The sequence below is a fragment of the Pseudophryne corroboree genome, chromosome 2, assembly GCF_028390025.1.
Source record: "Pseudophryne corroboree isolate aPseCor3 chromosome 2, aPseCor3.hap2, whole genome shotgun sequence".
NCBI classification, from domain to species: domain Eukaryota; kingdom Metazoa; phylum Chordata; class Amphibia; order Anura; family Myobatrachidae; genus Pseudophryne; species Pseudophryne corroboree.
Window position 1 is genome coordinate 872,480,383 of NC_086445.1, and position 24,996 is coordinate 872,505,378.

The window sequence follows — 24,996 nt, forward strand, 5'->3', positions numbered from 1 at the left end:
CAGGGCATGCCATCCTCTGCTTACTCAAGCAGGAAATGCTGTCTTCCCCTTACTGCAGCAGGAAATGCCATCCTCCCCTTACTGCAGCAGGAAATGCTCTCTTCCCCTTACTGCAGCAGGGAATGCCACCCTCCCCTTACTGTACAGGAAATGCCATCTTCCCCTTACTGCAGCAGGAAATGCTATCCTCCCCTTACTCCAGCAGGAAATGCCATCTTCCCCTTACTGCAGCAGGAAATGCCATCCTCTCCTTACTGCAGTAGGAAATGCCATCCTCCCATTACTGCAACAGGAAATGCCAACCTCCCTTACTGCAGCAGGAAATGCCATCCTCCCCTTACTACAGCAGAAAATGCCATCCTCCCCTTACTGCAGCAAAAAATGCAATCCTCCCCTTACTGCAGCAGGAAATGCTATCTTCCCCTTATTGCAGCAGGAAATGTCATCCTCCTCTTACTGCAGCAGGAAATGCCATCCTCCCCCTACTGCAACAGGAACTGCCATCCTCCACTTACTCCAGCAGGGCATGCCATCCTCTGCTTACTCCAGCAGGAAATGCTGTCTTCCCCTTACTGCAGCAGGAAATGCCATCCTCCCCTTACTGCAGCAGGAAATGCTCTCTTCCCCTTACTGCAGCAGGAAATGCCACCCTCCCCTTACTGCAGCAGGAAATGCCATATTCCCCTTACTGCAGCAGGAAATGCTATCTTCCCCTTATTGCAGCAGGAAATGCCATCCTCCTCTTACTGCTGCAGGAAATGCCATCCTCCTCTTACTGCAGCAGGAAATGCTATCCTCCCCTTACTCCAGCAGGAAATGCCATCTTCCCCTTACTGCAGCAGGAAATTCCATCTTTCCCTTACTGCAGCAGGAAATGCCATCCTCTCCTTACTGCAGTTGGAAATGCCATCCTCCCATTACTGCAACAGGAAATGCCAACCTCCCTTACTGCAGCAGGAAATGCCATCCTCCCCTTACTACAGCAGAAACTGCCATCCTCCCCTTACTGCAGCAGAAAATGCAATCCTCCCCTTACTGCAGCAGGAAATGCTATCTTCCACTTATTGCAGCAGGAAATGCCATCCTCCTCTTACTGCTGCAGGAAATGCCATCCTCCTCTTACTGCAGCAGGAAATGCCATCCTCCCCTTACTGCAGCAGGAACTGCCATCCTCCACTTACTCCAGCAGGGCATGCCATCCTCTGCCTACTCCAGCAGGAAATGCTGTCTTCCCCTTAATGCAGCAGGAAATGCCATCCTCCCCTTACTGCAGCAGGAAATGCTGTCTTCACCTTACTGCAGCAGGAAATGCCATCCTCCCCTTACTGCAGCAGGAAATGCCATCCTCCCCTTACTGCAGCAGGAAATGCCATCCTCCCCTTACTGCAGCTGGAAATGCCATCCTCCCCTTACTGCAGCAGGAAATGCCATCTCCCCCTTACTGCAGCAGGAAATGCTATCCTTCCCTTACTCCAGCAGGAAATGCCATCTTCCCTTACTCCAGCAGGAAATGCCATCTTCCCCTTACTGCAGCAGGAAATGCCATCCTCTCCTTACTGCAGTAGGAAATGCCATCCTCCCATTACTGCAACAGGAAATGCCAACCTCCCTTACTGCAGCAGGAAATGCCATCCTCCCCCTACTACAGCAGAAAATGCCATCCTCCACTTACTGCAGCAAAAAATGCAATCCTCCCCTTACTGCAGTAGGAAATGCTATCTTCCCCTTATTGCAGCAGGAAATGTCATCCTCCTCTTACTGCAGCAGGAAATGCCATCCTCCCCCTACTGCAGCAGGAACTGCCATACTCCACTTACTCCAGCAGGGCATGCCATCCTCTGCTTACTCAAGCAGGAAATGCTGTCTTCCCCTTACTGCAGCAGGAAATGCCATCCTACCCTTACTGCTGCAGGAAATGCTCTCTTCCCCTTACTGCAGCAGGGAATGCCACCCCCCTTACTGCAGCAGGAAATGCCATCTTCCCCTTACTGCAGCAGGAAATGCCATCTTTCCCTTACTGCAACAGGAAATGCCATCCTCTCCTTACTGCAGTAGGAAATGCCATCCTCTCCTTACTGCAGTAGGAAATGCCATCCTCCCATTACTGCAACAGGAAATGCCAACCTCCCTTACTGCAGCAGGAAATGCCATCCTCCCCTTACTACAGCAGAAACTGCCATCCTCCCCTTACTGCAGCAGAAAATGCAATCCTCCCCTTACTGCAGCAGGAAATGCTATCTTCCCCTTATTGCAGCAGGAAATGCCATCCTCCTCTTACTGCTGCAGGAAATGCCATCCTCCTCTTACTGCAGCAGGAAATGCCATCCTCCCCTTACTGCAGCAGGAAATGCCATCCTCCCCTTACTGCAGCAGGAACTGCCATCCTCCACTTACTCCAGCAGGGCATGCCATCCTCTGCTTACTCCAGCAGGAAATGCTGTCTTCCCCTTAATGCAGCAGGAAATGCCATCCTCCCCTTAATGCAGCAGGAAATGCTGTCTTCACCTTACTGCAGCAGGAAATGCCATCCTCCCCTTACTGCAGCAGGAAATGCCATCCTCCCCTTACTGCAGCAGGAAATGCCATCCTCCCCTTACTGCAGCTGGAAATGCCATCCTCCCCTTACTGCAGCAGGAAATGCCATCTCCCCCTTACTGCAGCAGGAAATGCTATCCTTCCCTTACTCCAGCAGGAAATGCCATCTTCCCCTTACTGCAGCAGGAAATACCATCCTCTCCTTACTGCAGTAGGAAATGCCATCCTCCCATTACTGCAACAGGAAAGGCCAACCTCCCTTACTGCAGCAGGAAATGCCATCCTCCCCCTACTACAGCAGAAAATGCCATCCTCCCCTTGCTGCAGCAAAAAATGCAATCCCCCCCTTACTGCAGTAGGAAATGCTATCTTCCCCTTATTGCAGCAGGAAATGTCATCCTCCTCTTACTGCAGCAGGAAATGCCATCCTCCCCCTACTGCAAGAGGAACTGCCATCCTCCACTTACTCCAGCAGGGCATGCCATCCTCTGCTTACTCCAGCAGGAAATTCTGTCTTCCCCTTACTGCAGCAGGAAATGCCATCCTCCCCTTACTGCAGCAGGAAATGCTCTCTTCCCCTTACTGCAGCAGGAAATGCCATCTCCCCCTTACTGCAGCAGGAAATGCTATCCTTCCCTTACTCCAGCAGGAAATGCCATCTCCCCCTTACTGCAGCAGGAAATGCTATCCTTCCCTTACTTCAGCAGGAAATGCCATCTTCCCCTTACTGCAGCAGGAAATGCCATCCTCTCCTTACTGCAGTAGGAAATGCCATCCTCCCATTACTGCAACAGGAAAGGCCAACCTCCCTTACTGCAGCAGGAAATGCCATCCTCCCCCTACTACAGCAGAAAATGCCATCCTCCCCTTGCTGCAGCAAAAAATGCAATCCTCCCCTTACTGCAGTAGGAAATGCTATCTTCCCCTTATTGCAGCAGGAAATGTCATCCTCCTCTTACTGCAGCAGGAAATGCCATCCTCCCCCTACTGCAAGAGGAACTGCCATCCTCCACTTACTCCAGCAGGGCATGCCATCCTCTGCTTACTCCAGCAGGAAATTCTGTCTTCCCCTTACTGCAGCAGGAAATGCCATCCTCCCCTTACTGCAGCAGGAAATGCTCTCTTCCCCTTACTGCAGCAGGAAATGCCACCCTCCCCTTACTGCAGCAGGAAATGCCATATTCCCCTTACTGCAGCAGGAAATGCTATCTTCCCCTTATTGCAGCAGGAAATGCCATCCTCCTCTTACTGCTGCAGGAAATGCCATCCTCCTCTTACTGCAGCAGGAAATGCTATCCTCCCCTTACTCCAGCAGGAAATGCCATCTTCCCCTTACTGCAGCAGGAAATGCCATCTTTCCTTTACTGCAGCAGGAAATGCCATCCTCCCATTACTGCAACAGGAAATGCCAACCTCCCTTACTGCAGCAGGAAATGCCATCCTCCCCTTACTACAGCAGAAACTGCCATCCTCCCCTTACTGCAGCAGAAAATGCAATCCTCCCCTTACTGCAGCAGGAAATGCTATCTTCCCCTTATTGCAGCAGGAAATGCCATCCTCCTCTTACTGCTGCAGGAAATGCCATCCTCCTCTTACTGCAGCAGGAAATGCCATCCTCCCCTTACTGCAGCAGGAACTGCCATCCTCCACTTACTCCAGCAGGGCATGCCATCCTCTGCTTACTCCAGCAGGAAATGCTGTCTTCCCCTTAATGCAGCAGGAAATGCCATCCTCCCCTTACTGCAGCAGGAAATGCTGTCTTCACCTTACTGCAGCAGGAAATGGCATCCTCCCCTTACTGCAGCAGGAAATGCCATCCTCCCCTTACTGCAGCAGGAAATTCCATCCTCCCCTTACTGCAGCTGGAAATGCCATCCTCCCCTTACTGCAGCAGGAAATGCCATCTCCCCCTTACTGCAGCAGGAAATGCTATCCTTCCCTTACTCCAGCAGGAAATGCCATCTTCCCCTTACTGCAGCAGGAAATGCCATCCTCTCCTTACTGCAGTAGGAAATGCCATCCTCCCATTACTGCAACAGGAAATGCCAACCTCCCTTACTGCAGCAGGAAATGCCATCCTCCCCCTACTACAGCAGAAAATGCCATCCTCCCCTTACTGCAGCAAAAAATTCAATCCTCCCCTTACTGCAGTAGGAAATGCTATCTTCCCCTTATTGCAGCAGGAAATGTCATCCTCCTCTTACTGCAGCAGGAAATGCCATCCTCCCCCTACTGCAGCAGGAACTGCCATCCTCCACTTACTCCAGCAGGGCATGCCATCCTCTGCTTACTCCAGCAGGAAATGCTGTCTTCCCCTTAATGCAGCAGGAAATGCCATCCTCCCCTTACTGCAGCAGGAAATGCTGTCTTCGCCTTACTGCAGCAGGAAATGGCATCCTCCCCTTACTGCAGCAGGAAATGCCATCCTCCCCTTACTACAGCAGGAAATGCCATCCTCCCCTTACTGCAGCTGGAAATGCCATCCTCCCCTTACTGCAGCAGGAAATGCCATCTCCCCCTTACTGCAGCAGGAAATGCTATCCTTCCCTTACTCCAGCAGGAAATGCCATCTTCCCCTTACTGCAGCAGGAAATGCCATCCTCTCCTTACTGCAGTAGGAAATGCCATCCTCCCATTACTGCAACAGGAAATGCCAACCTCCCTTACTGCAGCAGGAAATGCCATCCTCCCCCTACTACAGCAGAAAATGCCATCCTCCCCTTACTGCAGCAAAAAATTCAATCCTCCCCTTACTGCAGTAGGAAATGCTATCTTCCCCTTATTGCAGCAGGAAATGTCATCCTCCTCTTACTGCAGCAGGAAATGCCATCCTCCCCCTACTGCAGCAGGAACTGCCATCCTCCACTTACTCCAGCAGGGCATGCCATCCTCTGCTTACTCAAGCAGGAAATGCTGTCTTCCCCTTACTGCAGCAGGAAATGCCATCCTCCCCTTACTGCAGCAGGAAATGCTCTCTTCCCCTTACTGCAGCAGGGAATGCCACCCTCCCCTTACTGTACAGGAAATGCCATCTTCCCCTTACTGCAGCAGGAAATGCTATCCTCCCCTTACTCCAGCAGGAAATGCCATCTTCCCCTTACTGCAGCAGGAAATGCCATCCTCTCCTTACTGCAGTAGGAAATGCCATCCTCCCATTACTGCAACAGGAAATGCCAACCTCCCTTACTGCAGCAGGAAATGCCATCCTCCCCTTACTACAGCAGAAAATGCCATCCTCCCCTTACTGCGGCAAAAATGCAATCCTCCCCTTACTGCAGCAGGAAATGCTATCTTCCCCTTATTGCAGCAGGAAATGTCATCCTCCTCTTACTGCAGCAGGAAATGCCATCCTCCCCCTACTGCAACAGGAACTGCCATCCTCCACTTACTCCAGCAGGGCATGCCATCCTCTGCTTACTCCAGCAGGAAATGCTGTCTTCCCCTTACTGCAGCAGGAAATGCCATCCTCCCCTTACTGCAGCAGGAAATGCTCTCTTCCCCTTACTGCAGCAGGAAATGCCACCCTCCCCTTACTGCAGCAGGAAATGCCATATTCCCCTTACTGCAGCAGAAAATGCTATCTTCCCCTTATTGCAGCAGGAAATGCCATCCTCCTCTTACTGCTGCAGGAAATGCCATCCTCCTCTTACTGCAGCAGGAAATGCTATCCTCCCCTTACTCCAGCAGGAAATGCCATCTTCCCCTTACTGCAGCAGGAAATTCCATCTTTCCCTTACTGCAGCAGGAAATGCCATCCTCTCCTTACTGCAGTTGGAAATGCCATCCTCCCATTACTGCAACAGGAAATGCCAACCTCCCTTACTGCAGCAGGAATTGCCATCCTCCCCTACTACAGCAGAAACTGCCATCCTCCCCTTACTGCAGCAGAAAATGCAATCCTCCCCTTACTGCAGCAGGAAATGCTATCTTCCCCTTATTGCAGCAGGAAATGCCATCCTCCTCTTACTGCTGCAGGAAATGCCATCCTCCTTTTACTGCAGCAGGAAATGCCATCCTCCCCTTACTGCAGCAGGAACTGCCATCCTCCACTTACTCCAGCAGGGCATGCCATCCTCTGCCTACTCCAGCAGGAAATGCTGTCTTCCCCTTAATGCAGCAGGAAATGCCATCCTCCCCTTACTGCAGCAGGAAATGCTGTCTTCACCTTACTGCAGCAGGAAATGCCATCCTCCCCTTACTGCAGCAGGAAATGCCATCCTCCCCTTACTGCAGCAGGAAATGCCATCCTCCCCTTACTGCAGCTGGAAATGCCATCCTCCCCTTACTGCAGCAGGAAATGCCATCTCCCCCTTACTGCAGCAGGAAATGCTATCCTTCCCTTACTCCAGCAGGAAATGCCATCTTCCCCTTACTGCAGCAGGAAATGCCATCCTCTCCTTACTGCAGTAGGAAATGCCATCCTCCCATTACTGCAACAGGAAATGCCAACCTCCCTTACTGCAGCAGGAAATGCCATCCTCCCCCTACTACAGCAGAAAATGCCATCCTCCCCTTACTGCAGCAAAAAATGCAATCCTCCCCTTACTGCAGTAGGAAATGCTATCTTCCCCTTATTGCAGCAGGAAATGTCATCCTCCTCTTACTGCAGCAGGAAATGCCATCCTCCCCCTACTGCAGCAGGAACTGCCATCCTCCACTTACTGCAGCAGGAAATGCTCTCTTCCCCTTACTGCAGCAGGGAATGCCACCCCCCCCCCTTACTGCAGCAGGAAATGCCATCTTCCCCTTACTGCAGCAGGAAATGCCATCTTTCCCTTACTGCAACAGGAAATGCCATCCTCTCCTTACTGCAGTAGGAAATGCCATCCTCCCATTACTGCAACAGGAAATGCCAACCTCCCTTACTGCAGCAGGAAATGCCATCCTCCCCTTACTACAGCAGAAACTGCCATCCTCCCCTTACTGCAGCAGAAAATGCAATCCTCCCCTTACTGCAGCAGGAAATGCTATCTTCCCCTTATTGCAGCAGGAAATGCCATCCTCCTCTTACTGCTGCAGGAAATGCCATCCTCCTCTTACTGCAGCAGGAAATGCCATCCTCCCCTTACTGCAGCAGGAAATGCCATCCTCCCCTTACTGCAGCAGGAACTGCCATCCTCCACTTACTCCAGCAGGGCATGCCATCCTCTGCTTACTCCAGCAGGAAATGCTGTCTTCCCCTTAATGCAGCAGGAAATGCCATCCTCCCCTTACTGCAGCAGGAAATGCTGTCTTCACCTTACTGCAGCAGGAAATGCCATCCTCCCCTTACTGCAGCAGGAAATGCCATCCTCCCCTTACTGCAGCCGGAAATGCCATCCTCCCCTTACTGCAGCTGGAAATGCCATCCTCCCCTTACTGCAACAGGAAATGCCATCTCCCCCTTACTGCAGCAGGAAATGCTATCCTTCCCTTACTCCAGCAGGAAATGCCATCTTCCCCTTACTGCAGCAGGAAATGCCATCCTCTCCTTACTGCAGTAGGAAATGCCATCCTCCAATTACTGCAACAGGAAATGACAACCTCCCTTACTGCAGCAGGAAATGCCATCCTCCCCCTACTACAGCAGAAAATGCCATCCTCCCCTTACTGCAGCAAAAAATGCAATCCTCCCCTTACTGCAGTAGGAAATGCTATCTTCCCCTTATTACAGCAGGAAATGTCATCCTCCTCTTACTGCAGCAGGAAATGCCATCCTCCCCCTACTGCAGCAGGAACTGCCATCCTCCACTTACTCCAGCAGGGCATGCCATCCTCTGCTTACTCCAGCAGGAAATGCTGTCTTCCCCTTACTGCAGCAGGAAATGCCATCCTCCCCTTACTGCAGCAGGAAATGCTCTCTTCCCCTTACTGCAGCAGGAAATGCCACCCTCCCCTTACTGCAGCAGGAAATGCCATCTTCCCCTTACTGCAGCAGGAAATGCTATCCTCCCCTTACTCCAGCAGGAAATGCCATCTTCCCCTTACTGCAGCAGGAAATTCCATCCTCTCCTTACTGCAGTAGGAAATGCCATCCTCCCATTACTGCAACAGGAAATGCCAACCTCCCTTACTGCAGCAGGAAATGCCATCCTCCCCTTACTTCAGCAGAAAATGCCATCCTCCCCTTACTGCAGCAGAAAATGCAATCCTCCCCTTACTGCAGCAGGAAATGCTATCTTCCCTTTATTGCAGCAGGAAATGCCATCCTCCTCTTACTGCAGCAGGAAATGCCATCCTCCCCTTACTGCAGCAGGAAATGCCATCCTCCCCTTACTGCAGCAGGAAATGCCATCTTCCCCTTACTGCAGCTGGAAATGCCATCCTCCCCTTACTGCAGCAGAAAATGCCATCCTCCCCTTACTGCAGCAGAAAATGCAATCCTCCACTTACTGCAGCAGGAATTGCTATATTCCCCTTATTGCAGCAGGAAATGCCATCCTCCTCTTACTGCAGCAGGAAATGCCATCCTCCTCTTACTGCAGCAGGAAATGCCATCCTCCCCTTACTGCAGCAGGAACTGCCATCCTCCACTTACTCCAGCAGGGCATGCCATCCTCTGCTTACTCCAGCAGGAAATGCTGCCTTCCCCTTACTGCAGCAGGAAATGCCATCCTCCCCTTACTGTAGCAGGAAATGCTGTCTTCACCTTACTGCAGCAGGAAATGCCATCCTCCCCTTACTGCAGCAGGAAATGCCATCCTCCCCTTACTGCAGCAGGAAATGCCATCCTCCCCTTACTGCAGCTGGAAATGCCATCCTCCCCTTACTGCAGCAGGAAAGGCCATCTCCCCCTTACTGCAGCAGGAAATGCTATCCTTCCCTTACTCCAGCAGGAAATGCCATCTTCCCCTTACTGCAGCAGGAAATGCCATCCTCTCCTTACTGCAGTAGGAAATGCCATCCTCCCATTACTGCAACAGGAAATGCCAACCTCCCTTACTGCAGCAGGAAATGCCATCCTCCCCCTACTACAGCAGAAAATGCCATCCTCCCCTTGCTGCAGCAAAAAATGCAATCCTCCCCTTACTGCAGCAGGAAATGCTATCTTCCCCTTATTGCAGCAGGAAATGTCATCCTCCTCTTACTGCAGCAGGAAATGCCATCCTCCCCCTACTGCAACAGGAACTGCCATCCTCCACTTACTCCAGCAGGGCATGCCATCCTCTGCTTACTCCAGCAGGAAATGCTGTCTTCCCCTTACTGCAGCAGGAAATGCCATCCTCCCCTTACTGCAGCAGGAAATGCTCTCTTCCCCTTACTGCAGCAGGAAATGCCACCCTCCCCTTACTGCAGCAGGAAATGCCATATTCCCCTTACTGCAGCAGGAAATGCTATCTTCCCCTTATTGCAGCAGGAAATGCCATCCTCCTCTTACTGCTGCAGGAAATGCCATCCTCCTCTTACTGCAGCAGGAAATGCTATCCTCCCCTTACTCCAGCAGGAAATGCCATCTTCCCCTTACTGCAGCAGGAAATGCCATCTTTCCCTTACTGCAGCAGGAAATGCCATCCTCTCCTTACTGCAGTAGGAAATGCCATCCTCCCATTACTGCAACAGGAAATGCCAACCTCCCTTACTGCAGCAGGAAATGCCATCCTCCCCTTACTACAGCAGAAACTGCCATCCTCCCCTTACTGCAGCAGAAAATGCAATCCTCCCCTTACTGCAGCAGGAAATGCTATCTTCCCCTTATTGCAGCAGGAAATGCCATCCTCCTCTTACTGCTGCAGGAAATGCCATCCTCCTCTTACTGCAGCAGGAAATGCCATCCTCCCCTTACTGCAGCAGGAACTGCCATCCTCCACTTACTCCAGCAGGGAATGCCATCCTCTGCTTACTCCAGCAGGAAATGCTGTCTTCCCCTTAATGCAGCAGGAAATGCCACCCTCCCCTTACTGCAGCAGGAAATGCTGTCTTCACCTTAGTGCAGCAGGAAATGCCATCCTCCCCTTACTGCAGCAGGAAATGCCACCCTCTCCTTACTGCAGCAGGAAATGCCATCCTCCCCTTACTGCAGCTGGAAATGCCATCCTCCCCTTACTGCAGCAGGAAATGCCATCTCCCCCTTACTGCAGCAGGAAATGCCACCCTCTCCTTACTGCAGCAGGAAATGCCATCCTCCCCTTACTGCAGCTGGAAATGCCATCCTCCCCTTACTGCAGCAGGAAATGCCATCTCCCCCTTACTACAGCAGAAAATGCCATCCTCCCCTTACTGCAGCAAAAAATGCAATCCTCCCCTTACTGCAGCAGGAAATGCTATCTTCCCCTTATTGCAGCAGGAAATGTCATCCTCCTCTTACTGCAGCTGGAAATGCCATCCTCCCCTTACTGCAGCAGGAAATGCCATCTCCCCCTTACTACAGCAGAAAATGCCATCCTCCCCTTACTGCAGCAAAAAATGCAATCCTCCCCTTACTGCAGCAGGAAATGCTATCTTCCCCTTATTGCAGCAGGAAATGTCATCCTCCTCTTACTGCAGCAGGAAATGCCATCCTCCCCCTACTGCAGCAGGAACTGCCATCCTCCACTTACTCCAGCAGGGCATGCCATCCTCTGCTTACTCAAGCAGGAAATGCTGTCTTCCCCTTACTGCAGCAGGAAATGCCATCCTCCCCTTAATGCAGCAGGAAATGCTCTCTTCCCCTTACTGCAGCAGGGAATGCCACCCTCCCCTTACTGCAGCGGGAAATGCCATCTTCCCCTTACTGCAGCAGGAAATGCTATCCTCCCCTTACTCCAGCAGGAAATGCCATCTTCCCCTTACTGCAGCAGGAAATGCCATCCTCTCCTTACTGCAGTAGGAAATGCCATCCTCCCATTACTGCATCAGGAAATGCCAACCTCCCTTACTGCAGCAGGAAATGCCATCCTCCCCTTACTACAGCAGAAAATGCCATCCTCCCCTTACTGCAGCAGAAAATGCAATCCTCCCCTTACTGCAGCAGGAAATGCTATCTTCCCTTTATTGCAGCAGGAAATGCCATCCTCCTCTTACTGCAGCAGGAAATGCCATTCTCCCCTTACTGCAGCAGGAAATGCCATCCTCCCCTTACTGCAGCAGGAAATGCCATCTTCCCCTTACTGCAGCTGGAAATGCCATCCTCCCCTTACTGCAGCAGAAAATGCCATCCTCCCCTTACTGCAGCAGAAAATGCAATCCTCCCCTTACTGCAGCAGGAAATGCTATCTTCCCCTTATTGCAGCAGGAAATGCCATCCTCCTCTTACTGCAGCAGGAAATGCCATCCTCCTCTTACTGCAGCAGGATATGCCATCCTCCCCTTACTGCAGCAGGAACTGCCATCCTCCACTTACTCCAGCAGGGCATGCCATCCTCTGCTTACTCCAGCAGGAAATGCTGTCTTCCCCTTACTGCAGCAGGAAATGCCATCCTCCCCTTACTGCAGCAGGAAATGCTGTCTTCACCTTACTGCAGCAGGAAATGCCATCCTCCCCTTACTGCAGCAGGAAATGTCATCTTCCCCTTACTGCAGCTGGAAATGCCATCCTCCCCTTACTGCAGCAGGAAATGCCATCTCCCCCTTACTGCAGCAGGAAATGCTATCCTTCCCTTACTCCAGCAGGAAATGCCATCTTCCCCTTACTGCAGCAGGAAATGCCATCCTCTCCTTACTGCAGTAGGAAATGCCATCCTCCCATTGCTGCAACAGGAAATGCCAACCTCCCTTACTGCAGCAGGAAATGCCATCCTCCCCCTACTACAGCAGAAAATGCCATCATCCCCTTACTGCAGCAAAAAATGCAATCCTCCCCTTACTGCAGCAGGAAATGCTATCTTCCCCTTATTGCAGCAGGAAATGTCATCCTCCTCTTACTGCAGCAGGAAATGCCATCCTCCCCCTACTGCAGCAGGAACTGCCATCCTCCACTTACTCCAGCAGGGCATGCCATCCTCTGCTTATTCCAGCAGGAAATTATGTCTTCCCCTTACTGCAGCAGGAAATGCCATACTCCCCTTACTGCAGCAGGAAATGCTCTCTTCCCCTTACTGCAGCAGGAAATGCTATCCTCCCCTTACTCCAGCAGGAAATGCCATCTTCCCCTTACTGCAGCAGGAAATGCCATCCTCTCCTTACTGCAGTAGGAAATGCCATCCTCCCATTACTGCAACAGGAAATGCCAACCTCCCTTACTGCAGCAGGAAATGCCATCCTCCCCTTACTACAGCAAAAAATGCCATCCTCCCCTTACTGCAGCAGAAAATGCAATCCTCTCCTTACTGCAGCAGGAAATGCTATCTTCCCTTTACTGCAGCAGGAAATGCCATCCTCCTCTTACTGCAGCAGGAAATGCCATCCTCCCCTTACTGCAGCAGGAAATGCCATCCTCCCCTTACTGCAGCAGGAAATGCCATCTTCCCCTTACTGCAGCTGGAAATGCGATCCTCCCCTTACTGCAGCAGGAAATGCCATCTTCCCCTTACTGCAGCTGGAAATGCGATCCTCCCCTTACTGCAGCAGGAAATGCCATCTTCCCCTTACTGCAGCAGGAAATGCTATCCTCCCCTTACTCCAGCAGGAAATGCCATCTTCCCCTTACTGCAGCAGGAAATGCCATCCTCTCCTTACTGCAGTAGGAAATGCCATCCTCCCATTACTGCAACAGGAAATGCCAACCTCCCTTACTGCAGCAGGAAATGCCATCCTCCCCTTACTGCAGCAGGAAATGCTGTCTTCACCTTACTGCAGCAGGAAATGCCATCCTCCCCTTACTGCAGCAGGAAATGTCATCTTCCCCTTACTGCAGCTGGAAATGCCATCCTCCCCTTACTGCAGCAGGAAATGCCATCTCCCCCTTACTGCAGCAGGAAATGCTATCCTTCCCTTACTCCAGCAGGAAATGCCATCTTCCCCTTACTGCAGCAGGAAATGCCATCCTCTCCTTACTGCAGTAGGAAATGCCATCCTCCCATTGCTGCAACAGGAAATGCCAACCTCCCTTACTGCAGCAGGAAATGCCATCCTCCCCCTACTACAGCAGAAAATGCCATCATCCCCTTACTGCAGCAAAAAATGCAATCCTCCCCTTACTGCAGCAGGAAATGCTATCTTCCCCTTATTGCAGCAGGAAATGTCATCCTCCTCTTACTGCAGCAGGAAATGCCATCCTCCCCCTACTGCAGCAGGAACTGCCATCCTCCACTTACTCCAGCAGGGCATGCCATCCTCTGCTTATTCCAGCAGGAAATTATGTCTTCCCCTTACTGCAGCAGGAAATGCCATACTCCCCTTACTGCAGCAGGAAATGCTCTCTTCCCCTTACTGCAGCAGGAAATGCTATCCTCCCCTTACTCCAGCAGGAAATGCCATCTTCCCCTTACTGCAGCAGGAAATGCCATCCTCTCCTTACTGCAGTAGGAAATGCCATCCTCCCATTACTGCAACAGGAAATGCCAACCTCCCTTACTGCAGCAGGAAATGCCATCCTCCCCTTACTACAGCAAAAAATGCCATCCTCCCCTTACTGCAGCAGAAAATGCAATCCTCTCCTTACTGCAGCAGGAAATGCTATCTTCCCTTTACTGCAGCAGGAAATGCCATCCTCCTCTTACTGCAGCAGGAAATGCCATCCTCCCCTTACTGCAGCAGGAAATGCCATCCTCCCCTTACTGCAGCAGGAAATGCCATCTTCCCCTTACTGCAGCTGGAAATGCGATCCTCCCCTTACTGCAGCAGGAAATGCCATCTTCCCCTTACTGCAGCAGGAAATGCTATCCTCCCCTTACTCCAGCAGGAAATGCCATCTTCCCCTTACTGCAGCAGGAAATGCCATCCTCTCCTTACTGCAGTAGGAAATGCCATCCTCCCATTACTGCAACAGGAAATGCCAACCTCCCTTACTGCAGCAGGAAATGCCATCCTCCCCTTACTACAGCAGAAAATGCCATCCTCCCCTTACTGCAGCAGAAAATGCAATCCTCCCCTACCTGCAGCAGGAAATGCTATCTTCCCTTTATTGCAGCAGGAAATGCCATCCTCCTCTTACTGCAGCAGAAAATGCCATCCTCCCCTTACTGCAGCAGGAACAGCCATCCTCCACTTACTCCAGCAGGGCATGCCATCCTCTGCTTACTCCAGCAGGAAATGCTGTCTTCCCCTTACTGCAGCAGGAAATGCCACCCTCCCCTTACTGCAGCAGGAAATGCTGTCTTCCCCTTACTGCAGCAGGAGATGCCATCCTCCCCTTACTGCAGCAGGAACTGCCATCCTCCACTTACTCCAGCAGGAAATGCTGTCTTCCCCTTACTGCAGCAGGAAATGCCATCCTCCCCTTACTGCAGCTGGAACTGCCATCCTCCACTTACTCCAGCAGGAAATGCTGTCTTCCCCTTACTGCAGCAGGAAATGCCGTCTTCCCCTTACTGCAGCAGGAAATGCTATCTTCCCCTTATTGCAGCAGGAAATGTCATCCTCCTCTTACTGCAGCAGGAAATGCCATCCTCCCCCTACTGCAACAGGAACTGCCATCCTCCACTTACTCCAGCAGGGCATGCCATCCTCTGCTTACTCCAGCAGGAAATGCTGTCTTCCCCTTACTGCAGCAGGAAATTCCATCCTCCCCTTACTGCAGCAGGAAATGCTCTCTTCCCCTTACTGCAGCAGGAAATGTCACTCTCCCCTTACTGCAGCAGGAAATGCCATATTCCCCTTACTGCAGCAGGAAATGCTATCTTCCCCTTATTGCAGCAGGAAATGCCATCCTCCTCTTACTGCTGCAGGAAATGCCATCCTCCTCTTACTGCAGCAGGAAATGCTATCCTCCCCTTACTCCAGCAGGAAATGCCATCTTCCCCTTACTGCAGCAGGAAATGCCATCTTTCCCTTACTGCAGCAGGAAATGCCATCCTCTCCTTACTGCAGTAGGAAATGCCATCCTCCCATTACTGCAACAGGAAATGCCAACCTCCCTTACTGCAGCAGGAAATGCCATCCTCCCCTTACTACAGCAGAAACTGCCATCCTCCCCTTACTGCAGCAGAAAATGCAATCCTCCCCTTACTGCAGCAGGAAATGCTATCTTCCCCTTATTGCAGCAGGAAATGCCATCCTCCTCTTACTGCTGCAGGAAATGCCTTCCTCCTCTTACTGCAGCAGGAAATGCCATCCTCCCCTTACTGCAGCAGGAACTGCCATCCTCCACTTACTCCAGCAGGGCATGCCATTCTCTGCTTACTCCAGCAGGAAATGCTGTCTTCCCCTTAATGCAGCAGGAAATGCCATCCTCCCCTTACTGCAGCAGGAAATGCTGTCTTCACCTTACTGCAGCAGGAAATGCCATCCTCCCCTTACTGCAGCAGGAAATGCCATCCTCCCCTTACTGCAGCAGGAAATGCCATCCTCCCCTTACTGCAGCTGGAAATGCCATCCTCCCCTTACTGCAGCAGGAAATGCCATCTCCCCCTTACTGCAGCAGGAAATGCTATCCTTCCCTTACTCCAGCAGGAAATGCCATCTTCCCCTTACTGCAGCAGGGAATGCCATCCTCTCCTTACTGCAGTAGGAAATGCCATCCTCCCATTACTGCAACAGGAAATGCCAACCTCCCTTACTGCAGCAGGAAATGCCATCCTCCCCCTACTACAGCAGAAAATGCCATCCTCCCCTTACTGCAGCAAAAACTGCAATCCTCCCCTTACTGCAGTAGGAAATGCTATCTTCCCCTTATTGCAGCAGGAAATGTCATCCTCCTCTTACTGCAGCAGGAAATGCAATCCTCCCCCTACTGCAGCAGGAACTGCCATCCTCCACTTACTCCAGCAGGGCATGCCATCCTCTGCTTACTCCAGCAGGAAATGCTGTCTTCCCCTTACTGCAGCAGGAAATGCCATCCTCCCCTTACTGCAGCAGGAAATGCTCTCTTCCCCTTACTGCAGCAGGGAATGCCACCCTCCCCTTACTGCAGCAGGAGATGCCATCTTCCCCTTACTGCAGCAGGAAATGCTATCCTCCCCTTACTCCAGCAGGAAATGCCATCTTCCCCTTACTGCAGCAGGAAATGCCATCCTCTCCTTACTGCAGTAGGAAATGCCATCCTCCCATTACTGCAACAGGAAATGCCAACCTCCCTTACTGCAGCAGGAAATGCCATCCTCCCCTTACTACAGCAGAAAATGCCATCCTCCCCTTACTGCAGCAGAAAATGCAATCCTCCCCTTACTGCAGCAGGAAATGCTATCTTCCCTTTATTGCAGCAGGAAATGCCATCCTCCTCTTACTGCAGCAGGAAATGCCATTCTCCCCTTACTGCAGCAGGAAATGCCATCCTCCCCTTACTGCAGCAGGAAATGCCATCTTCCCCTTACTGCAGCTGGAAATGCCATCCTCCCCTTACTGCAGCAGAAAATGCCATCCTCCCCTTACTGAAGCAGAAAATGCAATCCTCCCCTTACTGCAGCAGGAAATGCTATCTTCCCCTTATTGCAGCAGGAAATGCCATCCTCCTCTTACTGCAGCAGGAAATGCCATCCTCCTCTTACTGCCGCAGGAAATGCCATCCTCCCCTTACTGCAGCAGGAACTGCCATCCTCCACTTACTCCAGCAGGGCATGCCATCCTCTGCTTACTCCAGCAGGAAATGTTGTCTTCCCCTTACTGCAGCAGGAAATGCCATCCTCCCCTTACTGCAGCAGGAAATGCTGTCTTCACCTTACTGCAGCAGGAAATTCCATCCTCCCCTTACTGCAGCAGGAAATGTCATCTTCCCCTTACTGCAGCTGGAAATGCCATCCTCCCCTTACTGCAGCAGGAAATGCCATCTCCCCCTTACTGCAGCAGGAAATGCTATCCTTCCCTTACTCCAGCAGGAAATGCCATCTTCCCCTTACTGCAGCAGGAAATGCCATCCTCTCCTTACTGCAGTAGGAAATGCCATCCTCCCATTGCTGCAACAGGAAATGCCAACCTCCCTTACTGCAGCAGGAAATGCCATCTTCCCCTTACTGCAGCTGGAAATGCCATCCTCCCCTTACTGCAGCAGGAAATGCCATCTTCCCCTTACTGCAGCAGGAAATGCCACCCTCTCCTTACTGCAGTAGGAAATGCCATCCTCCCATTACTGCAACAGGAAATGCCAACCTCCCTTACTGCAGCAGGAAATGCCATCCTCACCTTACTACAGCAGAAAATGCCATCCTCCCCTTACTGCAGCAGAAAATGCAATCCTCCCCTACCTGCAGCAGGAAATGCTATCTTCCTTTTATTGCAGCAGGAAATGCCATCCTCCTCTTACTGCAGCAGAAAATGCCATCCTCCCCTTACTGCAGCAGGAACTGCCATCCTCCACTTACTCCAGCAGGGCATGCCATCCTCTGCTTACTCCAGCAGGAAATGCTGTCTTCCCCTTACTGCAGCAGGAAATGCCACCCTCCCCTTACTGCAGCAGGAACTGCCATCCTCCACTTACTCCAGCAGGAAATGCTGTCTACCCCTTACTGCAGCAGGAAATGCCATCCTCCCCTTACTGCAGCTGGAACTGCCATCCTCCCCTTACTGCAGCAGGAAATGCTGTCTTCCCCTTACTGCAGCAGGAAATGCCGTCTTCCCCTTACTGCAGCAGGAAATGCCATCCTCCCCTTACTGCAGCAGGAACTGCCATCCTCCACTTACTCCAGCAGGAAATGGTGTCTTCCCCTTACTGCAGCAGGAAATCTAACACACATATACTGTAACACACATAAACTGTAACACACATATAACCTGCTAGGCAGCAACAAGTATCTCATTGCAACCATCAGTTTATATTATCTACCACAGGAGTTAAAAGAAACATTTGTGTTAAAGTCAATATTGATTCACTTTACTTTTACTTTCTTTTGATCAAAAGTGTGTGGATCATTGGGTCGACGGTGAATAGGTCGACCCCATATGGTTGACAGGGAAACGGTCGACAGGGTTTATTAGTGTATTATGGGGGTCATTCCGAGTTGTTCGCTCTGTAAAAATCTTCGCATCGCAGCGATTTTCCGCTTAATGCGCATGCGCAATGTCCGCACTGCGACTGCGCCAAGTAAATTTGCTATGCACTTAGGAATTTTACTCACGGCATTTTCATCGTTCTGGCGATCGTAATGTGATTGACAGGAAATGGGTGTTACTGGGCGGAAACAGGCCGTTTTATGGGCGTGTGGGAAAAAACGCTACCGTTTCCGGAAAAAACGCAGGAGTGGCCGGAGAAACGGGGGAGTGTCTGTGCGAACGCTGGGTGTGTTTGTGACGTCAAGCCAGGAACGACAAGCAGTGAACTGATCGCAGATGCCGAGTAAGTGTGGAGCTACTCAGAAACTGCTACGAGGTGTGTAATCGCAATATTGCGAATACATCGTTCGCAATTTTAAGATGCTAAGATTCACTCCCAGTAGGCGGCGGCTTAGCATGAGCAAATCTGCTAAAATCCGCTTGCGAGCGAACAACTCGGAATGACCCCCTATATGCTTAGGTAGCCAGTTTATTTAAAAAAAACATAGAAACATACTTTACAGTAGGTTATTATTGGATTAGGATTAAAAAATATTTTGTAATAAATGCTACAGGTAGGTTTTTTGGCTCCAAACAAAATGAACCCCAGCATGAATGTGTGAAGGTACACGTACAGGGGGTCATTCCAAGTTGATCGCACGTAGCAACTTTTTGCTGTCCATGCGATCAACTCGCCGCCGCCTATGGGGGAGGGCGTTCGCCGAACCACTCCCAGAAAATGGTCAGCTGACACCTTGGAGCGCCTTCCTCCTGTGAATCTTCTTGCGGTGGCCGCTGCGACCACTTTCTTCGTTCGTGGCCTTGCTGCCCGGCGACGGCTTTCTCCGGGCAACGACAGGCCTGCGCTATGTGGCCGCCGTGCATGCGCAGTTCTGACCCGATTGCACGGCTGCGAAGAAGTGCAGCGTGCGATCGTGTCGGAATGACCCCCATAGTTTGGATCGTAGGCTCCCCTGATTCAGGGACATGTGGTAGGAATATCAATATGTAAACTCCACTAGGGCAGGGACTGATGCGAATGGCCAAATATCCTCTGTAAAGCGCTGCGGAATATGTTTGCGCTATATAAATAACTAGTAATTAATTAATAAACAAATAAAATGTAAAAAGAATTATGTTTTCTTTCCAAAAGGAGGAGCTTTCTTTTGACCAAAAGGAGGAGCTGTTACTTTCTAAATGCAGGGATGTTGATGGGGGAGTCGCCAGCGTGCTTAATGCTCTACGGGCATTCCAGGTTGTGGCGCTCCAGATGATGGCCCTGCTAGACTGCCCCTTGAGCCACCCCTGGCTGCCAAGATGAGTTTATGCAAAATATAGGCCAAGAGCAGAACGCAAAATGTAACAAAAATGCAGTATAGTGCGGGTAATTGAGATAAAAACTCGCTAATGCACAAGTTGCCATTTATTTTATGTATAACTGACTTATGAACAACAGACAAATAAAAATTACATAACATTGGGGGTCATTCCGAGTTGTTCGCTCGCAAGCTGCTTTTAGCAGCTTTGCACACGCTAAGCCGCCGCCTACTGGGAGTGAATCTTAGCTTATCAAAATTGCGAACGAAAGATTAGCAAAATAGCGAATAGACACCTCTTAGCAGTTTCTGAGTAGCTCCACACTTACTCGGCATCTGCGATCAGTTCAGTGCTTGTCGTTCCTGGTTTGACGTCACAAACACACCCAGCGTTCGCCCAGACACTCCTCCGTTTCTCCAGCCACTCCCGCGTTTTTCCCAGAAACGGTAGCGTTTTTTCGCACACACCCATAAAACGGACAGTTTCCGCCCAGAAACACCCACTTCCTGTCAATCACATTACGATCACCAGAACGAACAAAAAACCTCGTAATGCCGTGAGTAAAATACCTAACTGCATAGCAAATTCACTTGGCGCAGTCGCACTGCGGACATTGCGCATGCGCATTAGCGACTAATCGCTCCGTTGTGAGAAAAAAATACAGAGCGAATGACCCCCATAGTAACCAACAAAAAATGATTAGTCGCGCACTCACCCAGTGGCGTACGGTGAGGTCAGTGGCTGGTGAGGTACTGGCTGGTGTGTGTACAAAATGTGTAGGGTTCGCCGTGGGTGCGGCGCTATTAAGTTAATGGAAGATCTGGACAACAAAAAAGCCATGGTGGCTATCACATGCTCTGAAACTCAGGGGCTGGCAACTCTTAGCTTGGGGGGGGGGGGGGGGGGGGGGGAGCAAACACAAGCATCTGGCCCCTGCTTTTCTACCAGTAAACTGCAACGGAAAAACTTGTGCAACAAAAAGATTTCAACAATGGTTTATCTAATGTGGGTGTGGTTTAAGAAAACATTTAAAGATATAAAAAAAATCCTTTGTCAAAAAGCTATAAATAAACATAAACCTACTAGCATAATAGTGACCTCTATATAATAAATATATTTAAAATCTAACTCCAAATCCACGATATACAGATGGAGCCTTCTTAATCTCACCCTGCCTAGTCGCAGGTGGGCACTCCCGGCGTGACTAGGCTATACGTCCACCTAGTCACGCTGGGAGTGCAGTAGTGCACGGGCTGCTTCCCATTCAGAGCATCTCTGTCGGGGAGCGGACAGAGACACTCTCCATTAAAGTGAATGGGGAGCGTCTCCGTCCGGGCGCACGCACCCGTCCAGACGGAGACGCTCACAGTGACTAGCTGCGCCCAGGTGGGCGTGCCTAGTCACATAAAGAGCCAAGATATAGAAGGCTCCATCTGTAGGGACAATGGGGGTGATTCAATTCAGGACAATAGAGGATTTCTGCTCGCACCCCTCCTGAGTTGGCAGCAGGAATCCAACTAATCTAGTGCTGTCACTGCCGTGATGCTGTTTTCTGCCTTAGCACGTGTGCAAACATCTGGCATTTAAGTATGAGAATTCTGGTTTCTGTGACTAAATACACGGCTTAAGGTGCGTTAACTGGCATCTTCCGACTAAGGGCCTAATTCAGACTTGATCGCAGCAGCACTATCTTTCTCTAATAAGCAAAACCATGTGCACTGCAGGTGGGGCAGATGTAACGTGCAGAGAGAGCTAGATTTGGGTGGGTTATATTGTTTCTGTGCAGGGTAAATACTGACTGCTTTATTTTTACACTGCAATTTAGATTTCAGTTTAAACACCCCTCCCCAAATCTAAATCTCTCTGCACGGGTGTGGTATGCGTGACCGGCGGTCAGTATACCGACGCCAGTATTCCAGCAGCAGAATGCCGGCGTGCATGGGCAGGGGGGCGAGTGCAACAAGCCCACGCGGCGGGATCAGTGGTGGGATCTACTTGCACTCTATGGGTGTCGTGGACAATAGTCCCTGTTGGTTGGCATGCCGACCGTTGGGATTGTGAGGAGCGGGACGTAGGGGGAGTTATTGTGACTGGGGAGAGAGGGTGAAAGGGAGAGAGTGAGAGAGACAGAGAAAGAGAGAGAAAGGCAGGGGCTCATAATCTCAGCAAGCAGCCTACTACACCCTATGTAACAATTAATAAGGCACAAGTGCATCTGCGTTTTCAAATCCACTCCACGAAAACGTCTGGAAACGCTGCGGTGACGCCCAGGTCCGCCTTTTTCTTGTCCATCTTCTTTGCGGTCCGCTCTGCGACCGCTTCCTTCTCAAGACGCGACGTAACCTGGCGATCCCTGTTGCCGGGCAACATCGCACACTGCGGCTGCCGCGCATGGTGCAGCATTATTGGGTGCAGGGGCTCTCAGAAGACTGGTCGGTGGCCCCGTAGCAGCCGCACTCCCTTTACCTCTGATAGCAACGTCTATGCTGTACGGGCGAGTAAGGCACCAGGTGCTGATGGTCAGTGAGACCCTCAGCAGCGCGCATGCCGCTTGTGGCTGCTGGACGGTGGAGGAGCGGAGGAGGGGAGGGAAAAGACTCTCCTCCTCCGACTCATTAGTAGAGTACTGCTGCTGCTGCTATTAGCCCCTTCAACGTGGCGGGCACCAGGGAACTGCACCACCTGCACCGAAGCTGGCTTCTTCTTTCAAGCCAGGTACTGCTGTGTTTTGTTTTTTTTAAGAGCGCCAGAAATGACAGGGGGGCACAGGGCCGCGTCCTTCCCCGCCCCCGGATCCGCCGCGTATTTGACTCAGACATTCTCCCTCCCTGTACGGCACTGACAGTGACTGGATACAGCCACTGTCAGTGCTGAATCTGGTGCCCAATCACATCTGCCTTCAGTGTTTCATATGGGCTGAAAGCACGTCCCTGCGCTGAGGCACTCACGTCTCACACTGGTGCCGCTTACACTGATTTTTTTTCAATGGGCTTTTACAGCCCTCTGCTTGGCCCCACCCACTGTCCTCACCCTGTTTCCAGACATTTATACTTGTCAGCGAGAGGCACCGTTCGTAGTGCCTCCTAAATCGAACAAGATTTAAACTGAAAAATTATTACATTAAGATAAAGAAGATTGTTTTAATGATATAATTAATGACAGGGGAGGCACTGAATCCCCTGACTGCACGTCCCTGCACTCACCTGTCCAAGCCTTCAGCAGGTAAGTTTGTTCTTAAAAGGATCCTGAGGTAGAAGAGCTGGGAAAGAGATCCCATCTTCTTTAGTTATGTTACATGCCAGCGTATATAACCTTGGCACTAATGTTCCACGACTCTGTCTCACTGTCTGAGGAACCACCCTGAGACATTCCCCCCTCTGGGGATCCCTGCCAGAGCAACAGTGAATTGTGGGGGGGAGGGAGTGTATGAAATTATTGGTAACTGCATACATTATGTGCTGCAATTACTGTTTTCCCCCCAGGTATTATTGTGGGTAGGTATGTGTGGTAAATGATGGGGGCACTATGCGCTACTGTTATAATCTGCGCTCCTATCTGCAGCATAGGGCACTGATGTGCCAGCTACAGTAATGTATAACAGTGGCACTGCAGCTATCGATTTCGACAGCTACAGCTGTAGTTGCCCCCACCACAGCACTGTCCCTGTTGTCAGGTCTTACAACTAGAGATTGTGCTTAAAAAACAATAAAGTTATTTTTTTTTTCAACAGAGCCGCGGGTGCCGCTTGGGGATTTCTGACCAGTGCATGTGCAGAATGTATGCAAGTGACGGTCAAGTGCCGAAAGTGGGAGAATGCTCTTCGGCAGACAGGTAACTTAACACTCTCCCTCTTTGGCAAACTAGGTATTAATACATTCTGCCGCTGCAGGGACCTGCTTTGCCATGATGAATGGGTGAAGCAGGTCCTGCTATATAATGGGCGATACAGGCTTTTTGATACATCCCAACCAGATCCACTGTTTTATCGTCATGCTATAGTATGGTGACAACTAAATTGTCAGAAAAAGTGATTTTTCCTTATGATCTATGCTGTTACTCATTGTTACTCTTCTTTTCTTTTAAATCATGTGGATGGCCGGGTGCATGTACGTACTTTACCTGGGGAAGAGACGGCATCAGGATGCACTATGGGAAGAAGGAAAGCAGTGTGATGCTCTGGATTGTTATGTACATGCAGTGTCGGACTGGGGCATAAAGGGCCCACCTGGGGGGGATGCTGTGACATAGGCCCATGTTTAGGGGGGTGTCCAGTGTCCAGAGAGGGTGTGGCCAGCCACCACAGAGGTTTGGATAACTATTAGAGAGTGCATGGCCAGCACCCCTTGCAGAGCCGGATTAAGGGGGGGGGGGGGGGGGGGGTCCCGAGGGTATGTACCCCGGGCCCCCTTTTTTAAAAGGGCCCCCGCGGCCATGCCACCTAGCACAGATCGGATCTTTGATCCGATCTGCGGTGCTGTGCTCCGGGCAGCGGCTCCCCACTGCACTGCCAGACGCTTGTGTGGCCGCACAAAAAACAAGCATGGCAGGCAGCTGGGGGATGGCTGTCCCGGCTCTCCTGGCTCCCGTCTGCACTTACAAAACACTGGCGCGGTAGAGGGAGCTGATTTACAGGGACTACAAGCAGGGCAGCTGAGCGACGGCTCAGCTGCCCAATCATCTGTGAAGCAGCAGCCTGCGTCTCAGCCATTGGCTGGTCGCGCAGGCTGCTGGGAACAAGGAGGACAGCCTCCGGAGTAAAGGATTTGTGGTGTGGAGCCAGCACCCAGCGGAGTATGCTGCTTGGAGGAACAAAGAGAGAGGAACTATCGCTCTTCTATGTGTGACAGAAGCCTGCCAGCAAAGTAAAAAAAAAGTAAGGCTGGCTGCACTTCAAGTTTAGGCTCTGGGTTATTTAAGATATATATATATATATATACATACTGTGTGTTTATATACATATATATATAATATTTATACTGTATATATATATATATATATATATATATATATATAATTCTTTTTTTACAATTTTTTATTGAGACATCATGGAAAATACATTTCAAAAAGATGCAAAGACAATAAAAAGCTGCAGTAAAGAAAGGTTACAAATGTGCGTTGTGCATTGAGTTCACATATGTACAATAATAAAAACTGTTACAGAGTGTGTATCCCTTCATTCCTGTCATT

General features: G+C 50.8%; 1 protein-coding gene across 4 annotated transcripts in view; it reads right to left on the reverse strand.

Moving 5' to 3' along the window:
• The window catches only part of LOC135049921 (podocalyxin-like), a 179,964-nt gene that overhangs the window by 83,396 nt on the left and 71,572 nt on the right, over window positions 1-24,996 (reverse strand). The window lies entirely within an intron of this gene.